We start from the raw sequence: 5,526 nt of genomic DNA, 5'->3' as shown, positions 1-5,526 counted from the left end.
AGCTAAGAGGGGGCATCTCTCCAGTATTTCCCAGGTCTGCCCTGAGGTCTCCTGGTTGGCCGTGCCTGTGACACGTCCTCAGAGGGGCATCCTAATGAGACGGACGAACCGTCTCAACGGGCTTCTTCAATGTGAAGGAGCTCCTCCCGAATGTCCACATTCCTCACCCTGTATTGTGTACCCATGATCGAGTTCTTTCAGAGTTCATCATCAACACAGACTGACCTGTAAACTGAGAGCTTCACCTTTAGCTCGGCTCCCTCTTCACAGTGACTGACTGGTACGACGTCTGCACAACTGCCCGTCTTCCTCCCGTTCTCTTCATCCCTCACTCAAAGATCCCAGGATACTTAAACTCTTCCACTCGATGGAGCTTCTCATCCCCAACCTGGACAGGGCACTCCACTTTTTTTTAGCTGACAGCCATAATCCTGGACTTGGAGGTGCTGATCCTCATCCTGGCCCCTTCACCTTCACCTCCACACCACCCCATTATGAATGAATGAAGCCAGCAGGTCCACCTCGCCCCCAAAAAGCAGACATGCAATCCTGAGGTCACTGAACTGGATGCCCTCCACGCTTTGGCTATGCCTAGAAATTTTGTCCCAAAAAAAATTATGAACTGAATTGATGACAAAGGTTGGCCCACAACCACCAGGATCGAGTCTGACTTACTGCTGGCAATGCAAACCAAACTCTAACTCCGGTTGTACAGGCACCTAATAGCCCACCACAGCATGTCTGGTACCCCACCCTCCAGAAGCACCCCGAGAGGGCGTATACCTTATCCGAGTCCACAGACTACATGTTAGAGCGGCTGGTCACATTCCCATGAAGCCTCCAGAATCCTCGTGAGGGTAATGAGCTGATCCAGTGTTCCACGACTGGGTTGAAATCTCCATGGGTCCTCCTCAATCTATTGCTAGACCAACAGCTGGACCCATCTTTTCAGAACACTGGCATTGGCCTTCTCAGGGAGGCCTTAAGCTGCAACACACCCTCTGGTCTCCTCCACTCCATTTGGCCAATGCCCAAGCAGTGCCCCCCAAACTCCACGTAATGTTGAAGAGACATGCCAACCAAGGCTGCCCAATAACATTTACGGCCTTCAGGAACTCCGCCACTCTGGAGTCCCACCAGTGAGGAATATTTTAACTACCTCAGTGACCACAGCACCAGTGAGTCCCCTGACCCTGCTTTCTCACAGTAAGGCGTGTGGGTGGGATTTAGGAGGTCCTCGAAGTGCTACTTCCACCGCTCAACTGTATTCCCAGGTGAGGTCAGCAGTGCTCCACCCCAGCAATAAACCGGGGCCTTCTTAACATCATCATAGGCCCCACTTATCTCAAAACAGAAACACACACGGGTATCAGAAACAACGTGGACCCCTCTGCTCCTGGATCCCTGGTCAGTGCCCAATGTGCCCATACGTTAAGACGGCCTTCCCTAAACTACATGGGTAAAGCACTGCTTCTCCCTCCCGATTGACCTGACAGTTTGCCAGAATTGCTTCAAGGCCGACTGAAAGTCATTTTCCATGGCCTCACTGAACTCCCCCCACAACCAAGCTTTTTGCTTCCACCTCTGCCAGTGCTGTGCTGTGCTGTGCTTGGCCTGCTGGTACCTGTCAACTACCCCTGGAGCCCTACAAGCTAACCAAGGATGAAAGGCGTTCTTCTTCAGTCTGCCAGGTCCCTTTACCGCTGGCACGCACCACCGGATTCAGGGATCAATGCCATGCCAGGCGCCAACAACCTGTAGATCTGCACAGCCACCTCAGTGATGGAGTCATTAAACATGGCCTCTTTAGGTTCAGTGTCCCCAAAATGATGATGTGAGTTGAAGATCCCTGGACAAAATGTTCCCAGCACTCCCTTAATATACATTTGGGTCTGCTCAGCATCATCCCCTGCCATCTGATCCAACTCAGAACAAGGTAGTGATCAGCTGACAGCTCAGCCCTCTCTTCCACTGGGTGTCCAAGACATGTGGTCACAAATCTGATGGCACAACTACTGCACTCATGAACACCCTTATGCTCAAACATGACGCTCCTTCCCGTGAACCGGCACCTTAGGGGTTTGTGTGTCCCAATGATCTGAGAAGGTATGTTGTCTGTATGTTGGTATTGTTCACCCAAGGCAAATTGTGCTTAGGTGAAGGACCAGGGGCCTCATGTATAAACGGTGCGTACGCACAGAAATGTTGCGTAAGAACTTTTCCACGTTCAAATCGCGATGTATAAAACCTACACTTGGCGTAAAGCCACACACTTTTCCACGGTACCTCATGCCTTGTCGTACGCAAGTTCTCCGCTCGGTTTTGCAGACTGGCGGCACCCAGCGTCAAAGCAGTGCTACTGTTCCTGTGTGGTTACTCTTTATTTTCTGACGCGCTTTATAAATACACCGAAACTAACCGCATATTGTTTATTAGTGTAACGCATCTGATTGTAATGAACTTGTAACAATATAATGGTCCAGGGAACAGCCATAGTATTCCAAATACCATAACTGCTTTAGCGTCGTTACCCTCACTGCACCTTCTTCTTCTTCTTCTTCTTCTTTCAGCTGCTCCCGTTAGGAGTTGCCACAGCGGATCATCTTTTCCATATTACTCTCACTGCACGACTCGGAGTATTTATATCACTGTATCTGAGTGTGAATCACAGCAGCAGCTGATCGGAAAGAGAATTATCGGTATACGGCATTAAGCACACGCTGTCTCTGCCACGGCAAAACGTTTTAAAGCCTTTCCTGTACGGACCTCGTGGTTTCATCCCAAGAACTATAAATGCACCCAATCAACTGCTCCTTGTAGAACTGTTTGTACTTATAAGTACAATCATCTCACTGTAAACTTGCACTACAGTTATAATATCGCACAACCTGAGCCACTTTATAAAGCGCGTATTTACATATGATGACGATATCATTTTTAAGATGAAATGCAGTAAAATATGTTTATTATATTATACAGATAAAACTTTAACTTCATTTAAATAATCTATATTCATCACTGGGAGTGTCGTGAAGGATAGAATAATTAAACATGTACTACGAAGATAATTCAATGTTCCTTAAACGTTTTGAAGAATCGGCGCTCCCCAATTCTGATCAGGTATTTGGGGAAAGAAAAGCAAGGACTGCAGTGGCGGCTACACCAATATATATTGAATATAAAACAGAAAGAGAAAATAACAACACAGCTAAAAACACAGCGACAAATTTCGACAAAAGTTAAATGCTTGTGTCATGAGCACGAGGCGGCTATGCAGTGTCTGCAATGAACGTGGCCATCCACCGTGCATAAGCTACCTTACTGACATTGGCGGGCGAAGGAGCCACCGATTCTTCCTCTGCCCAGTGCCACCACAAGCCTAGAGCCGCCCCTGAGTACTGCTGCAATAAATTATTTCATCGAAGGTCGCACACAATCACTGCGCCGTGAAATTCATGTTTAATAATGTACTTTAACTCCTATCATCATAAAAATGATATCACGTATACATCTCAGTATTTTAGTTATTCAGAGAGCTGTAATATCACGAATGTAATGGACTCTGTGTCCAGTCAGAGGAAGAGAGCCGGTTTAAGAAGCAAGTAGTGATTCACACACATAGAGCACATAGAAGATCAAATACAAAACAAAGCATTTAACGTGCTACTTTAATTACGATGTGATTTGAGAAACTGGTTAATTAAACGATTTTAAGATGAAGTTTATGATGTTCTACTTTAATGACAAAATAAACTACGTGATTAAAGTGGAAATGTCGAGATTGAAGTTGACATTTCGTGCTTTTTCCTCACTGTGTGCCTTTTTTCTCTGTACCCTAATAAACTTTCATATGACACTCAGACAGTGGGCTTACAACTCGGCTTTTCACGGCGACTTTGATATGTGACTTCTTTTTTATTTCCGGCACTGTGCGAGTTTGTGAATGTGAGCTTTCAAGTTTCTCCAACACGCTATGTCACTCGATCAACTTCCTTTTGTTGATTATACCACGGTTTATTTGAACAAATAGTATGTTTTTCCTTTGCCTCCACTTGGTATTCGCTGAAATTCTTATATTTTCCCCGTGCTTTTCCCATTGTCTTTTCACAGAAGGCTGCGCTTAAGGGCGATTTATATTGATTTGCATATTCAAATAGGCGTAATTCTGGGAGGATTTGGGGCGTTACAAAATGCGCGTGCACGAGCGTTAGTTTTCACGCTGATCGGGATTTATGTAGCGGAAGAACGTGGAAGTTGGAGTACGCACAGATTCCTGCATCTGGATTTTTCTGTGCGTAAGCACATTTCGGCTTTTGTGCTTACGCCATGTTATAGTGCGAGTTCTATGCACGGCGTTATACATGAGGCCCCAGGTGAAGTGTGGTTCACATGACCATTAAGGGAAAGATGAACAAGGACTTGGTGACAGGGCCCCCATACTGGAGCCAGGTCTGGTTGGGGTGGGGGGTTTTAGGGGTGCCTTGTGGTCAGGACTTTACCCATAGGATCCACTGATGCACACCCTGAAGAAGCAAAATGAATCCTCCTTCAATGGGCCCACCACCAGCAGGAGAAACCATTAGGGTCCTGCCTTAGGTGGCAGTCAAAGCAAAGTGACTTGGTGGACTAGACCTCGGCTCCTGAAACAGACTCTAGGGATATGGAATGTGACCTCTCTGGAGGGGAAGGAACCTGAACCTCGATGCACGGCATGGCACAGCCCTGGAACCAAACTCCTGGAGAGGGGCTCAGCTTGATTCTGCCATGGATTTGCCCAGGGTGCAATTCATTGGGTGGGTGTGGGATTACTTATAGCACCCCCACCTTAGAGTGTGTGTTTTGGGAGTTTAACATAGTGGACAGGAGGGTTGCCTCTCTGCAGCTTCGAGTGTGGAGAAAGGCTTGGACTCTTGGTCAGAGTATTTGGTATTCTTGGAGACCCTGGGGTCAGTACTGTTCTGCTGGGGGATTTTAACAATCACGTGGGCACCGATGGTGAAACCTGGGCTTGTTATTGGACTTCTGTGCTAGTCATAGTTTGTCCATACCAAACACCTGCAATTTCCTATGCCTATATACTTCCTTGCCCACCTGCAGCAATGGCACAATAATTTCTCTATCCTTGCCTTGTGACAATAAAGATGTAATCGAATCTAAACTGAAACACCACGAAAAAACAATTCCTGGGACATTTCGGAACAGACGAGTAAACTCCACATTGTGACCGGAATGTGCCCCTTTCCCACCGCTTAATGGTTCTCGTTCTTCTCCATTCATGCTCAGCCCTTTAAATGAGATAACAAAAGAAACCTCCTGCGCGTTCACGCGCACCAACTACACCGCGATGCCGTCGTGCTCGCGCAACTCCGCTGAAGCAACTACAACGCAATCTGCAGATTCGTCAAACCGTCGTTAGATCTATTTTCTTTTTTATTTATTACTGCGAGAAGATAAAATTAAAAGGTATTTTATAACATATTTAATCTAACTATAAAAACATTCTTCGTGGTTTTGAAATTTGTACGG

Source organism: Polypterus senegalus, chromosome 17 (genome assembly GCF_016835505.1).
Source record: "Polypterus senegalus isolate Bchr_013 chromosome 17, ASM1683550v1, whole genome shotgun sequence".
In the NCBI taxonomy this organism is placed as follows: Eukaryota; Metazoa; Chordata; class Cladistia; order Polypteriformes; family Polypteridae; genus Polypterus; species Polypterus senegalus.
The sequence above is the reverse complement of the archived record's forward strand: the minus strand, read 5'-3'. Positions refer to the sequence as shown.